Genomic DNA, 21,519 nt, shown 5'->3' with positions numbered 1-21,519 from the left:
TGAATATTCACATGTCTTATTTAGATGGTACCCATCAGGTAGGTTGAAAGTTTTCCCTATACCAAATACAGATCCTTCACATTTACTCCATGCTAAATATTATCTTTAATGATATTTTGTGTGCATTGAAATAGTCTCTCAGGCTTTGAAGAAATTATCGAAACGGATTCCAATGATGATTGAATATGCATCATACAAATCCACATTTATATATGAGAGTACCAAGTCACATAAATCTGTACAATTTGTGCCACTCAATTGAGTGTATAAAGGATAATATACTGCACATTTAATTCTGTTGTCTTCTTTAATGACCAAAAATGAAAAAAAAGATTAACAATGGAATCCATTTTATATGTTCATTGCCACTTAGCTTTTCTTATTTTACAAGGTACCTTTTGACACTCTTCTTTGTTCAATAATTTTTTCTTTGAGTTTGTTTTTATGGTGTGCTAGGGATTAGCCCCAACACCATGTTTATGATATACAGTGGATAACTACTGATGTACTGATCCCAGCTCCTGTTATTCACATTTTCACTTTCTACTGGCTTATCTTATATTGGGAATCTATTTCCTTTTCCTATCTCAGGGGTTGGAAATATTTTGCTACTTGTCATTTTTATTTATACATTGAGGTATTTTTTACACTATGCAAATTTAAATTATTAGTTTCACATATTCAAATATTTCTAGACTTTGTTTTCTATTTCTAATGGCATATAAGCATTTTTCACCTCATGATATATCATAATATGAGGAATTTTTTATAACCATTGTGATCTTGCTGTTTTCTTTAATCTGACTGAAGCTTTCTTATGAAAAGCTGAATAGAATTGGAACTAAGAATGAAACTTTTGATATCATCTCATAAACTTCAGTATTCGTTGTGGTCCATTTTAAAATGTATTTTTTCTTTTAGAACTCCTACAAGCAACAAACTATTTTCATCATCCTTGTCCCCATGTCTTGCCATTGACTCTTCTCAGATTCACACTCTCCTACTGTTAACTTGCCCTCCTGATTTTCTCTAACACAATATTTTATTGATTATTTGGGAATTTCACATAAGGAACCCTGATCACGCTCACTTTCCCATCCTACCAGGTCTATGCCCCAACCTTGTAACCCTCCTCTTCCAAACAACAAAAAAAGAAAGAAAGGAAAAAGGAAAATAAACTTGTAAGTCCAATGTGTGTTGCTCACGCACTCACTGGAGCATGAATAAACTCCCAGTGGCCAGCTCCTTTTGTTTTGTTTTTTGTTTTTTGTTTTCTTTCAAGTAACTCACTGAGTCTAATTTTTGCTGCCCATATACTCATGGATATCAATGGGAGTATGTGGACATATTATGGGGCACACCCTTAAGGAAAACTGAATGTCCTTTTCCCAGAAGCCATCAACCACCAGGAGATCCTCAGGGGTGAGCACCTATGAGACCTTCCTCTTTCATATTTGTTGACTGGTTTGGTTTGCTCATATCTTTTGCAGTCAGACACAGCTATAGTAAGCTTGTGAGTAAAACAGTCCTATCATGTCATAAAGATTCTGGTTTGCTCTTGTTTTGTTAACCTCTGGCTTTTTCTGACCCTTTGGTCACAGAGGGAGGGAAGGGATGTGATGTAAGTGCCCCATTGTGAAAGACCATGTCACAGGAACTTATTCTCTACACTTTGATGTGTTGTAATTTTTTGTATTATTGACTGTCCACTTCACAAAGAAGATTTCCAATGATGTCTAAGAGTTTCACTAATCTATGGGCATGAAAATATGTATTTAGAGTGCCTTTTGAAGAATAACTGTAGAAGATAGGTTAAGCATGCTGGTACATACCTTTAATCCCAGTACTTGTGAGACAGAGGCAGGCTAATCTTTCATTTCAAGACCAGCCTCTCAGCCAATTTATCATTTGTATATAGGAAAGCTACTGATTTGTTTGAGTTAATTTTATATCCAGCCATTTTGCTGAAGTTGTTTATCAGCTGTAGAGATTCTCTGGTATAATTTTTGGTAGAATCAGTTATACTCTTGTATCATCTGCAAATAGTGATACATTAACTTGTTCTTTGCTAATCTATATCACCTTGGTATCTGTTAGTTGTCTTACTCTAGCTAGAACTTCAAGTACTATATTAAATAGATATGGGGAGTGCTGGCATCCATGTCTTATGCCTGAGTTTAGTGAGATTGCTTCAAGTATCTCTCCATTTAATTTGATGTTGGTTGTTGGTTTCCTTATATTGTTCTTTATTATATTTAAGTATGGGCCTTGAATTCCTGATCTCTCCAATACTATTGACATGAAGGGATGTTGTATTTTATCAAATAATTTTTCAGTATCTAATGAGATGATGATCAGGTAACTTTTTTGAGTTGTTTATATAGTGGATTATGTTAAAGGATTTTCATATATTGAACCAACCTTGCATCACTGGGATGAAGTCTACTTGTTCATGGTGAATGAAAGTTTTGATGTGTTCTTCAATTCAGTTTGGTAGAATTTTTCTGAGTTTTTTTCTTTTGTAGAGATATTCACAACTAAAATTAATCTGAAGTTCTCATTCTTTTGTTGGGTGTTTTTGTGGGTTACATATCAGAGTAATTGTGGCTTCATATAATGAATTAGGTAGTGTTCCTTCTGTTTCTGTTTTATGGAACAGTTTGAGGAATGTTGGCATTAGCTCTTCTTTGAAGGTCTGGTAGAATTCTCCACTAAAGCCATCTGGCCATGGGCTTCTTTCGGTTGGGAGTTTTTTTTTTTTAATTTTTTATTGGATATTTTACATATTTGCATTTCAAATGTTATCCTCCTTCCCTCCTCTCCCATACTTCCTCTTCCCTCCCCCTGCTTCTATGAAGATGCTCCCACTCCCACCTCGACACCCTGGCATTCCCCTACACTAGGGAAATGAGCCTTCACAGGACCAAGGGCTTCTCTTCTTATTTATGCCAGACAATGCCATCATCTGTTACATATGTGGCTGGCAATGGGTCCCTCCATGTGTACTCTTTGGTTGGTGATTTAGTCCTTGGGAGCTCAGGGGTCTGCTTGGTTGATATCATTGTTCTTCCTATGGGGCTGCAAACCCCTTCAGCTCCTTCAGTCCTTTTTCTAATTCCTCCAATGGGGTGCCTATGCTCAGTCTGATGGTTAGCTGCAAGCATCCTCATCTGTATCAGTAAGGCTTTGTCAGAGCCTCTCAGGAGACATCCATATAAGGCTCTTGTCAGCAAGCACTTCTTGGCATCAGCAATAGTGACTGGGTTTGGTGGCTGCGTATGAGATGGATCTGCAGGTGGAACAGTCTCTGGATGACCTTTCTTTCAGTCCCTGCTCTACTCTTTGTCCCTGTGTTTCCTGCAGTGAGTATTTTCTTCCCTCTTCTAAGGACTACTGAAGCATCCACATTTTGGTCTTCCTTCTTGAGCTTCATATGGTCTATGAATTGTATACTGGGTTTTCCAAACTTTTGGGCTAATATCAACTTATCTGTGAGTGCATACCATGTGTATTCTTTTGTGATTGGGTTCTCTCACTTAGGTGGTATTTTCTAGTTCCATCCATTTGCCTATGAATTTCATGAAGTCATTGTTTTTAATAGCTGAGTAGTACTCCATTGGGTAGGTATACCACATTTTCTGTATCCATTCCTTTATTGAAGGGACATATGGGTTCTTTTGAGCTTCTGGCAATTATAAATAAGGCTGCTATGAACATAGCGGAGCATGTGTCTTTGTTGTATGTTGGAGCATAATTTGGGTGCATGCCCAGGAATGGTATAGATGGGTTCTCAGGTACTGCATGTGTAATTTTCTGAGGAACTGCCAGACTGATTTCCACAGTGGTTGTACCAGCTTGCAATCATAACTTTTCTTAGGTGATATGAGTTTGTTTAGATAGATTACCTGTTCTTGATTTAACTTTGGTATGTGGTATCTGTTTAGAAAATCATTCATTTCATCTAGATTTTCTAGTTCTGTTGAGTATATGCTTTTGTAGTAGGATTGGATCCTACAAGTAGGATCTTGAATGTCCTCAGTTTATGTTGTTATATCTCTCTTTTCATCTATAAAGTGGGCTCCAGCACAATTAGGGCTATACAGAGAAATCCTGTCTTTGAAAAACAAACAAAAATGTAGTAAGTAGTAGATTTACCGTGGGAAAATGTGAGCTACCTAACCATGGGATAATATATAGTAGCAGGTTTGCATTTCCTCTTGGGAAATTGGCCTTAAATCCAGTCAGAAAGAAGTTGGTTATATACATAATATTCATGACACTATTGCACTGGTGGGCCTCTCTTGCTATTCAATGTTGGATAGGACTATCGGTGCTTTATTTTTGTTCCAGTATCTTACACAGTCCTTTCCAGTACTGTGAAAACCAGTGAATAAGGAGGAACCTTCCTAGTCAGAAGCAAGTTGATTTCTTCATGTCTTGTAACTGCAGTAAGATATGTCTTCAGCATTAGGTTCTTACTATGAAATTCTACGTGTCATGTGGTTAGTGGTGGACCAAGATTTTTTTCCTTAAATGTGATCTCGTCGAGAAGACACCATCATAAGTTAAAGAACTCATTTTTTCAAACTATTTTATATCATATATTATATTACATATATTAGATTCATTTTCTCAGTTCTATTTAAGGAGACAATTAAGGAGGCTATGGTATCTAGTGGCAAAAGCACAGTATTAAATCCAAACCTACATTGAAAGAACTGTATTGCTCCAGTTGATTGTGTAAACCTATAAAGTTTCATAAAATAGACAACTTTATTTAGAGCATCAAGCAATTTATACTCTGAGCATTAAGAATCACATGAGTAAGGTGTCAATCACAAGGACAAGCCACACATGGCAAAGACAGTTTTTTTCATAGAGTCATATGAATAATAATCCCTAAAGTAAATACCTTACTATCCACTACACCTGGGAGGAACATGAAAACACATTCCAAGAACAATAACATGTTCTTAAAGAAACTGAGGTCACAAGACACTTGTCTTGTTTTCTTGAGCTTTTCTCACAAGCTCCCAGAATACTCTTCTCACAGTTGCATTCCTGGACTGTGTTCCAACAGAGAAAAAATATATTTTCTTATTTATTATTCTTTATTATTATTATTATTATTATTATTATTATTATTATTTATTAGACTTTTTTTTACAGAAGACTTATTTTGCTTTTAGTTATGTAAATATGTCATTATGTGCAAGTGGATGCAGGTCCCTGAGGAAGCCAGAAGAGAATTTCAGATATGCTGGAGCTAGAGTCACAGGCAGGTTTTAGCCCTCTGATGTGGATGTTGGAAACTGAACGTGGATGTTCTCTATAGGAAAAATATATAGGCTCTCATAATCACTGAGCTGTTTCTTTATCCTCATACATACTTTCTCAACACTTAAAAATTTATAAAAAAGACATCCATAATTTTTGCAATTTAACCTTAAAACGTAAAGGACTCCACAAGTCTTAAATCTTTGGTCATTGTTATTGAAATTCTTTCATCATTGTCCCACAAATAAGATGTATGTGCCTAATACTTGCAAGGGGTTTTCTATGTACTTCTTTTGGCTCTAAATTATGTGACCTTTACTTATTCACTTAATCTCCCTCTTCACCGGTGAAACTTGGATGCTGCCTCTCTTCCCAAGGATACCTTAGGTTTCCAGTGAAATAAAATGATGCTTCTGTGCTATGTACACTAATACATTTTCAGAAAAATGACAATGTTACCTGAAGATGATGATGTAGACCCATTGTTTAAATGGGAAAATGTCATAGTTTTGAGGCCTTTAAAAGTTTTAGCAACTCTCTCTCTCTCTCTCTATATATATATATATATATCCATAATAAAAAATAGTATATACTTAATATTTTCTTATTTGAAACACTGAAAATGCTTTTAAAAAGCGTTTCGTTTCTAGGGCAGTGAGGCAGGTGTAGGGGGAGCACCTCATAGAGGCAGGGGTAGGGGTGGAATAGGGGTTTTGTGGAAGGGAAACTGGAAAGGGAACAACATTTGAAACGTAAATAAATAAGATAACCAATAGAAAAAGAATGTAATATCAAGAATTTGATGAGAGTATCTTGGAACAGATGCCATAAATATTTCTTTTTTATGTAGAAAGTATTAATTATATTTGATATGTTTATTTTTATTGGATATTTTAGTTTGCATTTTAAATAAAAATTCCATGTTTTCTGTCTATAAGCCCCTTATATCCCCCCTCCCAAAACACCCTCCCTTCCCACCTCTAGTCAAGACATTCCCTTACACTGGGGGGTCCAGCCTTGGCAGGATCAAGGGCAGAACTTCCCATTGGTGCCCAACAAGGCCATCCTCTGCTACATATCAGCTGAAGCCATGGTCTGTCCAGGTGTAGTCTATGGGTAGTGGTTTAGTCCCTGGGAGCTCTGGTTGTTGGCAATGTTGTTCTTAAGGGGTTGCAAGCCCTTTCAGCTCTTTCATCCTTTCTCTAATTCGTCCAAAGGGGGTCCTGTTCTCAATTCAATGGTTTGTTGTTAGTATTCGCCTCTGTATTTGATATGCTCTGGTGATGCCTCTCAGGAGACAGTTATATCAGGCTCCTATCAGTATGCTCTTCTTGGCATCAGCAATATTGCCTGGGTTTGGTGACTGTATATATATGGGCTGGATCACCAGGTGGGACAGGCTCTGAATGGCCATCCCTTCAGTCTCTGTTCCACACTTTGTCTCCATATCCCCTTCTATGAATATTTTTGCTCCCCCTTTTAAGAAGGACTGAAGCATCCAAACTTTGGTCATCCTTCTTGAGTTTCATGTGGTTTGTGGATTTTATCATGGGTAATACGAGCTTTTGGGCTAATACCCACTTATTAATGAGTGCATAACATGTGTTTTTTTTTTTTTCCTGTGATTGGGTTACCACACTCAGGATGATATTTTCCAGTTCCATCCCTTTGTCTATGAATTTCATAAAAGGCATTTTTTTTGATAGCTGAGTAATATTCCATTGTGTAGATGTACCACATTTTCTGTATCCATTCCTCTGTTGAAGGGCATCTGGGTTCTTTCCAGCTTCTGGATATTATAAATAAGACTGCTATGAACATAGTGAAGCATGTGTCCTTGTTATACGTTGGAGCATCTTTTGGTTGCATGCCCAGGAGAGGTATAGGTGGGTCCTCAGGCAGTACTATATCCCATTTTCTGAGGAACCTCAAGAATGATTTACAGAGATGTACCAGTCTGCAATCCCACCAACAATGGAGGAGTGTTCCTCTTTCTCCATAGCCTCGACAGCAACTGTGTCACCTGTGTTTTTAATCTTAGCCATTCTGACTTGTGTGAGGTAGAATCTCAGGATTGTTTTGATTTGCATTTCCTTGATATTCCTCAGTTGAGAAATATATGTTTGTATATATTTGGCTTTGTATCCCATTTTTAATAGGCATATTTGTGTATTTGTCTCTCTGGAGTCCAACTTATTGAGTTCTTTGTATGTATTTGATATTAGCCCTCTATCATATGTAAGATTGGTAAAGACCTTTTCCCCCCATCTGTTCATTTGCCATTTTTGTCCTATTGACAGTGTCCTTTCCCGTACAGAGGGTTTGCAGTTTTATGAAGTCCCATTTGTCCATTCTTGATCTTAGAGCTTAAGTCATTGGTGTTTTGTTCAGGAATATTCCCCCAGTGCCCATGTGTTCAAGACTCTTCCCCACTATTTTTTCTATTAATTTGAGTGTATCTGGTTTGATGTGGAGGTTCTTGATCCACTTGGACTTAAGCTTTGAATAGGGTGATATGAATGGGTTGACCTCCAGTTGCACCAGCACTATTTGCTGAAAATGCTACCTTTTTTCACTGGTTGGTTTTAGCACTTTTGTCAAAATTCAAGTGACCATAGGTGTGTGGGTTCATTTCTGGGTCTTCAATTCTATTCCTTTGATCTACCTGCCTGTCTATGTTCCAATACCATACAGTTTTTATCACTATTGCTCTGTAATACTGCTTGAGGTCAGGGATGGTGATTCTGCCAGAAATTCTTTTATTGTTAAGGATCATTTTTGCTATCCTATTTTGTTTTTGTTATTCCAAATGAATTTGCAATTGCTGGTTCTAACTCTATGAAGAATTGAGTTGGAATTTTGATGAGGATTGCATTGAATCTATATATTTCTCTTAGCAAAATGGCCATTTTTACTCTATTAATCCTGCCAATCTGTGAGCATAGGAGGTCTTTCCATCTTCTGAGACCTTTAATTTCTTTCTTTGGAGACTTCAGGATCTTTCATTTGCTTGGTTAGAGTCACACCGAGGTATTTTATGTTATTTGTGACTATTGTGAAGGGTATCATTTCCCTAATTTCCTTCTCAGCCTGTTTATCCTTTGAGTAATGAAGGCTACTGCTTTGTTTGAGTTAATTTTATATCCAGCTACTTTGCTGAAGCAGTTTATCAGCTGTAGGAGGTCTGTGGTGGAATTTTTTGGGTCACAGAAGTATACCATAATATCATCTACAAATAGTATTATTTTTACTTCTTCCTTTCCAATTTGTATCCCTTTGACCTCTTTTCAATGTCTAATTGCTCTGGCTGGGTATTCAAGTAACTTAGTGAATAGGTAAAGGAGGGTCGACAGCCTTGTCTATTCCCTGATTTTAGTGAGATTGCTTCAAGTTTCTCTCCATTTAGTTTAATATTAGCTACTGGTTTGCTGTATATGGCTTTTACTATGTTTAGGTATGGGCCTTGAATTTCTAATCTTTCTAAGACTTTTGACATGAAGAGGTATTGAATTTTATCAAGTGCTTTCTCAGCATCCAATGAAATGATCATTTTTCCCCCTTTGAGTTTGTTTACATAGTGGATTATGTCATTAATATTTCTACATGATGCTCATTATATATTTTTTTCAAAAAATGGAAAATCAATATGAAGGTAAATTTCAAGCAGATGAGGAGGAAGTAGTGGTGATGATGGAACAGGAGGAGGAGGAGGAGGTGGAGGTGGAAGCAGAGGAGAAGGGTTGTTTGAAGTGTTTGCCTTGACATGTGATTTTCAATATTGCTTGGGCATTTTGTTCTATTGATGGCCTGTTCTACACCTTGCTAAATTTGAATTGTTTCCTAATATGTTTTAAAAAATTAAAACTACATTCATTTATCTGTTTCTGTCTGTCTCTCTTCTCTCTCTTTGTATGTCTCTCTGTCTCTGTGTCTCTGTCTCTCCCCGCTTCTATGTTTGTGTGTGTGTTTGTGTGTGTGTGTATGTGTGTCTGTGTGGTACACACATGCATGTAAATGCCGTGGCACATATGTGAAGGTTGGTGGACAACTTGTAGGAGTCAGTTCTCTTTTTTTTTCCATGTAGGTTCTTAGAAATGAACTCAGGTCATCAGGCTTGGCAGCAAGCATCTTACTATATAAGCCATCTTTCCAGCCATATATGTCTGTCTGTCTGTCTGTCTCTATCTGTCTGTCTGTCTGTCTGTCTGTCTCTATCTATCTATCTATCTATCTATCTCTCTATCTATCTATCTCTCTATCTATCTATCTATCTCTCTATATAGCACTGTTACCATTACAATATGTTTTTTTTAGATCCAATTGATAATTGCCCACTTAAACATACAAAGCCCAGCACAATCCATTCCTTAGGAACATTGATAAAAACCTGTAAATACACAGAGCAGAATCTTAATGTCACCTGCCATATTGTCCTGCCATGGCTTCTCCTGCCTCTCTCTCCCCTCCTGTCCTTCTTTTCTTTCTAGTCTCCTCCTCTTCCTTCAAACTTCTCTCCATGCATCCTTCCTTCTCCTCCAATGACAGGCCTCCTTCATCTGTACCTGCCCCTCTCCTGCATTACAAATTCAATGGGAAAGGTTCTGGTGAAGTCACCTGATTCCTGAGTACGTGACTAGGCAGCTGTCCTTGGGGCAGTGGAATTAGCATCAAAATACAGATAACTTCAGGGCAAACCACAACATTTCCCCTTTTTTTGTCCAGTTAAAAAGCCTTTTCACTTATACATAAATTGAGTACAATTATTACCATTCTACAATTTATAAAGCATATGACATACTCAACACCCAGTTCATCACTATATCAATTAAACAGAGCATTTAGTTATCCATTCCAGCTTAAGAAAGGCTTAAAAATCTATATTATATCTTGGCTAGCTTGTATACTCTCTGATAACTATCTAATAAAATATGTATTTTCAGAGTTAAACAGCCTGATAGGCTATGAGACTGTAATCAGTCTTCAACACCTTCAGAAATCTGAGAATGACCAAATATCTATACATATAGGAAGCCTAACATGGCTTCTAGAACTGAGAGGTTGTAGAGACAAATCTCCACTGGCACAGTCCCCTGTTAGCAACATGTGAGCGCAAGTCAGGGGAACTGTAGGGGCAGATATGTCTCAACAAAAGATAAATAACTTTAAATCTCAAATTTTGTGGATTTCTAACGTTTTTGAAAACCATCTATCTATATAAGACAATCTGGACTATTGTCTTTATATCTTAATAATATCTTGAAAGTTCTCTCACAAAGTCAGTAATACGTTTGCTACTTGGCCCTTAACTCACATGTGTAGTCAACTCAGAAGTTTGTAATGACGTCAATAGAGGGACTGGCTCTAAACCTTGTACTTTTAAACTTTTAACAAATAAATTCTATGAAAGCAAATACATATATGATTTTAGCTAGTTAACAAATAAGATTACGCACTGTATAACTCAATCTACCTAATTCTCCCCTGTTAAATACAACCATTTCTTAAATTCCTCATAAAAACAACTTTAGAATAACTACTTTCAGCCCCCCAAAGTCCAGGGAATTGGGGCGCACGACCTTCTATAACTTCTTCTGTTTTCGTACATGGGCGTTGAGGTATCCTTGGGGGTAGGTGGAAGAATGAAGCAAATGCTGTAGCTTGATGTGTCCTGGACTGACCCAGCCGAAAGTCCTTGAGACCAGGAACCAAGTAGGCATATTCTAAAATACACCCCTGGGAATAAAAGTTTAGGGAATCAAAATCTTTTTTGTTTGATTTCCTGCATTAATTTTTCAGGCGTCTACCTGTAACAATATGATCAGTATGACTCTGTGGAGGTTTCCAGAGCCTAATCACACTTTTTAAAAACACAAAGACAAAATCTTTTCTCCCAAAATACTGTGTTCTTTAGTCTGTAACCAGAAAAGCTTGTATCTTGCACTCTCTTCAGAGTAATAATATAATCATAAAACTCAAAGTCGACCATTATGAAGATTAAACATTTTTAAAAAAAGGCTGTTAAATGAATGAGCCTGATAGGCTTTGTAATTTATGATAGCAGGAATGAACCTAAAATTCCCATGGAGTCCTTATAAGAATATAAGTTTCTGTTGTGTAAATAACAAAAGTAACCACAAACCTTTGCTAGCTCGTATCAATGAGCCATATGGCCGTTAGCAGGGTAATTCATAAAACAAACCAAATACCTTCTATCAATTCCAATATCAATGAGCAACATATCAAACCAGGACTTTAATCTAAAATATATCCATCTGTTAAGCTCTCTACCCGGAGCCACAGATTTTTATTTAACCTTAATAACTTCTATAATATATGCCTGCATTCACTCTCCCTGGTGTTACAGACATTCATCACAACTCTCTACTTGGAGCTAGTGACTAATTTTTCCTATCTAAGTTCTGAACCGTGGATAAAAATCCCCACCTGATTCAGGTAATCTCTTTACTCTCTTCTTTTTAAAACAAACTTAATCACCTTTTAATAATACCTGTAATTAAGAAGTAGCTTATCTAACTAGGATTTCAACCCAAAATTCCTGTGGAGCTCACATTAAAAAGAATATGAGTATCCTGAAAGACTTTCTAAACAACTTTCTTTAAAAAGCAACTTTTAATCTCCTACTCTCTGAGCTGTCATTACTTATCACACAGCAGGGGCCCTATAGCCTGCCAGCCCAGGTGGCTTCCTGTTTCTTTGTTTGAATTCTCGCCCTTGAGATATCACATGACTTAATATGGCGCTGGCCTTCTCTTACTTAGAAAATAAAAACTTTCTCTCAAGTCTTAGGATTACTAGTGGATTCTTGCCCATCACATTGGTTCACCATGGGTGCCATCTGTTGTTGTAAAATATAAAAAATAAAAAAAGTGTTGTGGTCTTTTACCTCTCTAGGTCCATCACATGGTGCCCCAAGATAACACATCCCAATTCCTCGGTGGCCCAGTGTTTCCTGCCGCCACACACTTTCCTACGCTCAAACCATCACATAAAAGAACACACAACACAGTAATCTTAGATCCAATTGATAAGATATAATTGCCCACTTAAACATACAAAGCCCAGTACCATCCATCCCTTAGGAACATTGATAACAACCTGTAAATACACAGTGCAGAATCTTAACGTCACCTGCCATATTGTCCTGCCACAGCATCTCCCCCTCTACAATATGTTTCTAAGGGTGATTTTAATGTGGAGATTTGCCTGTGACTTCTTTGGTTGAATCTTCTCAGATTTTACTAATCCCTTCCTTGTGTTCTTGATGACCTTACTCTAAGTTCCTTTGATACCATATTTAGGGCCTCTTGGTCAGTGATGATATAAATGTTGCCATTGCCAGTTATTTCCTCTATGAGTGTATTTATTCAATTTAGGTGTCGTGTTAAGAATTAGCATTTGCAGTTTATTTGTTGCATTTATTGGTTAATTCATTTTACTTATTACTTGTGTAATGCCATGTGGATTTTTCACTGGAGGAAAAGGAGGTGAAACAACTACATACTTTCTGAATAACAGATGCTTGGGGACCAATCACTGGTGACAGACTTCAAAGGGAGTTATTGAACTGGTAAGTAGTCATGCTACATATTTTGTATCACAGTAAATCTGTGCACTAAAGAGACAGTGATGAAGCTTGCCTTTCATGCAATCATTTATGGTTAATGTGCTATAATAACTAAATTTTAATCTCTGCTGTTGGGTAACTAGTGATATTTAACTGCATTATAGTGATTAAAATTTGTGTGTTGAAGTAGCACAACACAAACACTGCTTATTACTACCTTTTTTTGTTACTTTATCTCATTATACTTGACAGAACAGGTAATCATAGAACTTAAGTTCCCTTTTCTTTCCACTTAATCTGGATCCATATTCTCACACAAACACTAGGGTCGATTGAAGTTATTCGTGGAGTACCTTCAGTTACTAATAACCTCCCTATGGTCCCTTACATCACAGTGGTTTTCATCCCTAGTTTGGAGGTTCATTGTATACAGAATCCCTCAGATAATTTAAGCCATTCATCCTCATAATGTCTGACATGATCCCTGTAGTCTTTTGGCCTCTTTTACAACATTTCCAACTATTTTTTCAATATGCGAATTATAAAGTTAACACTATCCCCCAAAAAACACAAACAAGAAACATTTCTCAAGTCATTAAGTGGTGGTTCATGGAACAAAAGTAGTTTTTCAGTGGGAGCAGACCTAGATAGGTAACCAAGCAGCAAGCTTGCATAATGCTTCCAAACATTACTTATAATGACGAGGGATTTGAATTATTTATTTTCTTTATAGGCTAACTGGGATGCTGAATTCATGTGACATCTTGAAGTGTGCCATTCCTTCTTTTGCTAACATGTCAGTAGCAATATGATACTGTAACAATTCTATATCTTCCTTTGTGGATTTTCATTGAGTCTTTAAAATGATTCAGAAATTTCAATTTCAGGCATGTCAACTTTAGGTCATAGTTTATCTTCCACAGAAACATAGGCTGCCATTTTGCCATTCTTTTGTATATGCCAATTGTTGTTAAGTTAAACTTGCTAGAAACAATAGTAGCTATCTGGCATGGTGACACTCATGGCCATCTGTTAGAGTGGCACTGTGCCCACCCATAGGGTGGTATGCCAGTTTCAACAGGGCACAGGTGCCAGCCAAACATAGGTTCAGAAGGATAGCCTGCAAGAACTCAGCAAGGAGATCCTCCAAGTGGTTAGTGAAGCCAAATTAGACCCACATGCTTCATTACAAGGGATCACATCTGTTGATGCTAGGGGGCATTCTATCATCAATTAATGCTTTTACTTGTTCTTCATTCATTCTGCTTCTGGACTGGGAATACCTAAATTCAGGAACAAAGCTACTTCCTGGCCAGAAAAATAATATTTCTCTTGTCATCTCCTGATTTCCACCTTCTGCAATCTTAAACTTTATTATAAACTATATTAAAACCAAAGACACATATTACAAGCTTATATAACACATTTTACTTTGCATTATTAAATGTAACATCTAGAAAACAACCATGTCTGATGTTCAGCAACATGTCTAGAATGTATGTATAGGAAAATAGGTAGATTGAAATGCTATTAAAGCATGTGTTTTATGCATTATCTATGTGTTATTTCTTTATTAAAGAATTATTTTCAACTAAGAGTGAGATAGACCACAAGTCACCTCATTATCCAGTGTTTCTTTCAGGGCTGTGCAGGGTATTGCTTGACTTGAATATAGTTATTACACCTTGTGTGTTTCAGACTACATTACAGGTTAGGTACATGAGGCATAAGGGAAACAGAACTCTATATGACATATAGGAAAACAAGGAGAGTTTGGAAGAGGTTTTGAAAATTTAGGAAGAAAGGCAAAGTTGACTGGCAAAGACAAGAACTTCTCTTTTTAATTAGGAAGTAACATTTAAAAGTTCACATCATTTTCTTTTATTTCTACCAATTATTTATACATTCAGATTACAGATATAGTAATGTAAAATAAGCAATACAAATTTAGAATATTTCTAAGTTTTGTGGTCACTAAATCGATATTGAATATTGTGAAGGTTAGTTTTCCCTGTCAACTTGACTGGGAATCACCATTAATCTCTGAGCATGCTGTGGAGGGCATTTCTAGAATAGGTTAGTTTACATGGGACAGTGTGGGTGCCATGATATCATAGTCTTCGATCCCAGGTTGAATAGAGGATAACGCAAGCTGCTCTCCTTATACAACTAATATTTCTATTATTAAATGTTTTGATATATTTCATAATACATATAAAGGAGGATATATACCTATAATTTTATTGGTTATACAGAAAATTGTAATTTAAGAAAGAAACATTACAGACAGCAGTAAAGTAACCCGTGTCTTACCCTTATTGTCAACCATGTTCCTTTTATCCACTGTAATTTGTCTAAAATTACTTACCTGATGAAGCTTTTCCCTCTCTGCTGCTTTCAACTTTTCAGGTTTCTTATGTTTGGAGACATGACTTGTAACTAGCAGAATGGCTGTTTGCAAAATTCACATCAACCATTTAAGTCTTTTCACAGGAACATTTAGCTTCTGTTTCTTGTAATTAATGATATATTTGGAACATAACATTGCATCTAATATTCTTGTGCATTCTTTCTTCTTGATTGTTTACTTTTCTCTTTATTAATTTTCATCTTTCAGAAATGACTACATGTGTTTTAATTCCATTCTCTTATATTCACTCAGAAGTTGTGCATCTATTGTTATATTTAAAAATTCATATAAAACTTTGTTTATATTATTTTAGTTTATCATAATGAATGGTTACTTTCTCAAAGCCTGAGAGTGATGAACAATTTTACACTAATACATGGAGGAGAAATGAAGGTATTTCACTTTGCTTCTACCCTTTCTGACTTACATCATTATTAAACATTTTACTTCTGTCTTGTTTTCAAGTGCACTGGATGCTTTTATTCCAGTTTTATATAATCAGTACCTCTTCTATTTGCCCACACACTTACTTCTTTTAAAAAACTTCTTGTGTCTCAGACGTTCCATCTGTGATCATTATCCTTCTGCTTGAAGTGTATCCTTTTGAATTTCCTTTATTGAGGCTCTGTTGGTGGCAAATTCTGCTTTTGGTATTTTAAACATGACTTTCTCTTTTCGTTTCCTTCCCGAACCACATTTTTTTTTCTGGGTTTAGCTTTTCTTCTTCCACTCTCCTCTTATTTCTATTGTTGATATTTTTCTGTTTTTATATAGCCTTCCCTTCCTCCTATGACATCTCTGTGTATGGATTTTTCTTTGAATTTTCACACTTAAAAGTTGTTTTCTGGGAACTGCAGATTATCATGTTTAGTTCTAGAAAATTATAAGGTCTTACATCCTTCTTGATTCTCGCCAGCATTTTAAAATTTGGTATAAAATTTTACATATTATATTCTGCTTCTCTCAGCTTCCTTTACTTTACATCTGTCTGCTCAGGTTCTTTATATTGATATTGCTCTGTTGTCTGGATACTGATATTTCAGCTGTTCTTGAAGCCCTTCATTAAGATTTAGTGTTTGTGGTTGTATTAAAATCTGTTTCTATTTTTAATTCTCAAATATTTGTGCTTAGTTTTGAAAATCCTTTATTCTGCTCATTTTTTGCCTCTGTCTTTTATTTATTTGAAAATCCAGTTGTATATAATCAGTGATGTCTAAAATATTTAAATGTACAAATCTGTTCTTTTTGTTATTCATCTTGCTCACATTTTTTCTTTGCAAGCTTACATATTATGATCACATGCTTCTATTTGGCCAAATTTAATCTGTGAGAATTTCATAGATGTGTGATTGGGCATTTATTTATAGATGATTTATGTGGTTTTGTTAGTCAACAGAGGTACTACTGTAGGTGAACTATTCTCTAGGTTTAGCATCCATCTATCAGTCACATTGCTGGAATTAAAACCTTGGGAACCAACCTTTTCCTTGTACACAACGCTTTCTCAAAGTACGTGGCCTCTTACTTTTGATTGTTGTTAAGCATCTCTTGCTCTCTCTCTCTCTCTCTCTCTCTCTCTCTCTCACACACACACACACACACACACACACACACACACACACACATACACACACACACACACACACACACACACACACACATCACATATAGGGCTTTTGAAGTCTCCATTGAGGAGTCAGGTGTAATTCTAATAGATCTGCCTTCTATGTTACTTAGTCTTTTCCCTTTGCAGCTTTTAATATTCTTTCTTTGTTCTGTACATTTGATGTTTTGACTATTATGGGCCTGGGACAATTTATTCTCTGGTCCAGTCTATTTGGTATTCTGTATGCCTCTTGCATGTAGATAGGCATCTCTTTTAGGCTAGTGAAATTTTCTTTAGGATTTTGTGGAAATGTTTTTTGCGCATTTGATTTGAGTTTCTTTTCCTTCCTCTATTCCTATTGTTCTTAGATTTGGACTTTTATAGTGTCTCAGATTTCCTTGATATTTTGTGGTAGGAGAATTGCAGAGTTGACATTTTCTCTAACTGTAGTAGTCATGTCTTCTATAGTGTCTCCAATACTTGGAGATCTCTCTTTCATTTCTTGTGTTTTGTTAGTAGACTTATTTATGAAGTTCCTTGTTCAAATTCCTAAATTTTTCATTTCCCAACTTCCCTCAGTTTGTGCTCTCTTTATTACGTCTATTTACAGTTTCAGGTCTTGAATGGTTTTGTTTATTTTCCTTTACTGCTTGTGATATTATAGATTACTTTATGGGATTTATTAATTTCCTCTTTAAGGGTCACTATCTTTTTATTTTCATTTTATGTTACTTTTCATTAATTAATTATTTTATTTATTTATATCCCAAATATTGCTCCCCTCCCTGCCTGCCTAAAAGAGTTCTCTCCCCCTCTCCCTCCCCTTTGCCTCTGAGAGGGTGACTCCAGGTGCCCCCTATACTTCAGGATTAGGCACATCCTCTCCCATTGAGGCCAGACAAGGCAGCCCTTTGCTATATAAGTTCTTAAATACTATTTAGGGGGTGTGTGTGTGTGTGTGTGTGTGTGTGTGTGTGTGTGTGTGTGTGTGAGTTATGCTGGAATAGTTAGGGCCTGTTGTAGTAGGGTTGCAGGGCTGTAATGAAGCCATACTATCTCGACTGTTTTTGATTATGTTTTTGTATTGCTGTCTAGGCATCTGAGTTTGGGATGATTGTAATTGTTGATAAATATATTTGGTTTTGTCATTGATACATAGTTTTTAAAACATATTTATATTTAATTATATAGTTAAAATTAATTATATAAATTAATATATATTTAATATCTACATTTATTTACTTATTCACTTTACATCCTGCTTACTGACCCTCTCAATCACCCCTTTCACAATCCTTCCCAGTCCCCCATCTCCTTCTCTGAGTGAGGGGGGGCCCCATGGGTATCCCTTCACCCTGGCACATCAGGTCTCTGCAAGGCTAGGCACATCCTCTCCCATTGAGGCCAGACAAGGCAGCTCAGCTAGAACATATTCCACCTACTGGAAAAAGCTTTGGGATAGCCCTTCCTCCAGTTGTTCAGAACCCACATGCAGAACAAGCTGCAAATCTGCTAAATATGTGCTGGGAAGTCTAGGTCCAGGCCATGTATGCTCTTTGGTTGGTGGTTCAGTATCCAAGAGCCCCAAGGGTCCATTTTATCTTCAATATTTTCTATGTTCTGTATCAAAATAGCCCTAGGAATATAAAAGTATATACATTTATACATGCAATCACAATTAATGAAAAAAGAAGCCATGAATTTGAAAAATGCAAAGAAGGGTTACATGAAAGGGTTTGGGAGGAGGAAAGTGAGGGATAAATTAGAGTTATACTGTAATCTTAAAATAAATGCAAAAAGGACCTTTAAGTCTCTCTCTCTCAAAAATTGTTTCAGCCATAGAACTTCTCAACTTAGTATTTGGTGCCTTTCATTTTAGAGTAGCAATCAAGTGAGTATTAGAAGGGTGCTGCATACCAGGGGCAATCCTGGGATTATGATGCTGTCAAACATATGACATATCCCAGGCAGAAGTAGAATTTAGGGATGTTTGACTATGACGTTTAATGTCATTTTATTGTAGCTTGCCTCTGGATTTAAGAAGAGTAAGAGTGAGATTTTAAAGAGTAGACATTTAGTAAATATCCACTATGCACTAGGCAGCCAGAGGAAGGAAAGATAAAACGCAACCTTTACTCACATGGAGCTTGTGGTGAACAAATTAGCAGAGATCTACAAAATGCTATGAGAGATTACAATACAAGGATTTGCTTTAGTCGCAGAATCCCAGAGCCTTCCTAAGCCATATCTGGCCTCTCATTATGATTAGTCTAACCTCTCTGCTGATACTTCCTTAAACTTAATTCATATTGCTGCTAAAATGTTGCATTAAAAATTATGAATCCTGTCAAAAAACAAATACTACAACTTGGGATGTAGCTATGCTTTAAATGTCTCTGTAGAAATCATCTTTTTTATTGGATTATTTTCTTCATTTACACTTCAAATGTTATAGCTTTTCCATGTTTCCTGTCCATAACCCCCTATCCCATACCCACTCCCCATTCTTCTATGAGGGTGTTCCTCAGCCATCTACCCTCTTCCTGCCTCCCACCCTCCCCCTTACATTCTCCTACACTGGGGGTTCCAGCTTTGTCAGGAAGGACCAAAGGATTCTCCTCCTATTGGTGCCCAGCAATGTCATCCTCTGCTACATATGCAGCTGGAGCCATGGGTTTATCTATGTGAATCCTTTGGATGGTGGTTTTGGTTCCTGGTTGTTATTGTTGCAAACCCCTTCAGCTCCTCCAGTCCTTTCTCTAAATCCTCCAGTGGGGACCCCACTTTCAGTTCAATAGTTGGCTGCGAGCGTCTGCCTCTTTATTTGTCATGCTCACGCAGAACCTCTCAGGAGACAGCTATACTAGGCTCCTGTCAGCATGCACTTCTTAGAATCAGCAATATTGTCTGGGTTTGATAGTTATATGTATATGGGCTGGATCCCTATGTGGGGCAGGCTTTGAATCACAATTCCTTCAGTCTCTGATCCAAACTTTGTCTCCATATTCCCTCCTATGAATATTTTTGTTCCCCCTTTTAGAGAAGGACTGAAGCATCCACAATTTGTTCATCCTTCTTCCTGAGCTTCATATGGTCTGTGGATTGTATCTGACTGGTGTCAGGGTTGTTTTGATTTGCATTTCCCTGATGACTAAGGACATTGAATATTTCTTTAGATGCTTCTTGGCCATTTCTAACTCCTCAGTTGAGAATTCTTTGTTTAGCTCTGTACCCCATTTTTAATAGGGTTACTTGAATCTTTTGTGTCTAACTTCTTGAGTTCTTTGTATATATTAGATATTAGCCCTATAGTGGATGTAAGATTGGTAAAGATCTTTTCCCTATCTATTGGTTACAATTTTGTCCCAATGACAGTGTCCTTTGCCATACAGAAGCTTTGCAATTTTATGAAGTCTCATTTGTCGATTCTTAATTTTAGAACAATAGCCATTTGTGTTCTGTGCAGGAAAATTTCCATAATGCCCATGCGATTGAGACTTGGACCACTTTTTTCTTTATTAGTTTGGGTGTATCTGGTTTTATGTGAGGTCCCTGATCCATTTAGACCCAAGCTTTGTACAGGACAATAAGAATGGATCTACTTGCATTCTCTCTACATGTTGATTTCAGTTGAACCAGCACCATTTGTTGAAAAATGCTATTTTTTTTCCATTGGATGGTTTTGCTCCTTTGTCAAAGATCAAGTGGCCATAGTTGTGTGGTTCATTTCTGGGTCTTCAATTCTGTTCCACTGATCTATCTGCCTGTTTTGTACCAATACCATACCGTTTTTATCACTATTGCTCTGTAATACTGCCTGAAATCAAGGATGGTGATTCCCCCAGAAGTTCTTTTATTGTTGAGGATAGCTTTTGCTATCCTGAGCTTATCATCTTTAACAATGTATTAGACGCCTGTTACTGTAGTAAATAGTTCAACAAAAATACGGAATAAATATGTGTTGGGTCTAGGTTTTGGGGGTTCCTTGCCATAGCTAGGTGATTCTGTGTTTTGGCCATGAGGCAAAATAGCACTCAGTACCAACACAAAACGAATAGCAAAATGACAAGAAGGGACCAGATTAATGAATACTGCACATAGCTATGCTCCCATCAATCAACTTCCTCCAACCAGGCTCCACTTTTTGTAGTTTCATCACCTCTTAATACGCTATATAAAACTGGAATCAATCAATGCAGTAATGTAATATTGATGGAAGAGTGCTCCTGAGCTAATCACTTCCCCAAAACCTCAGTGCTAAGCACGACTTCTTTTTTTTTATTTTTTTTATTTTTTATTTTTTTATATTTTTTTATTATTATTAACTTGAGTATTTCTTATATACATTTCGAGTGTTATTCCCTTTCCCGGTTTCCGGGCAAACATCCCCCTCCCCCCTCCCCTTCCTTATGGGTGTTCCCCTCCCAACCCTCCCCCCCTTTCTTCCCTCTCCCCAACAGTCTAGTTCACTGGGGGTTCAGTCTTAGCAGGACCCAGGGCTTCCCCTTCCACTGGTGCTCTTACTAGGATATTCATTGCTACCTATGAGGTCAGAGTCCAGGGTCAGTCCATGTATAGTCTTTGGGTAGTGGCTTAGTCCCTGGAAGCTCTGTTTGGTTGGCATTGCTGTACATATGGGGT

This window comes from Rattus rattus, chromosome X (genome assembly GCF_011064425.1).
Source record: "Rattus rattus isolate New Zealand chromosome X, Rrattus_CSIRO_v1, whole genome shotgun sequence".
Lineage (NCBI taxonomy): Eukaryota > Metazoa > Chordata > Mammalia > Rodentia > Muridae > Rattus > Rattus rattus.
Note: the sequence above shows the minus strand (reverse complement) of the source record.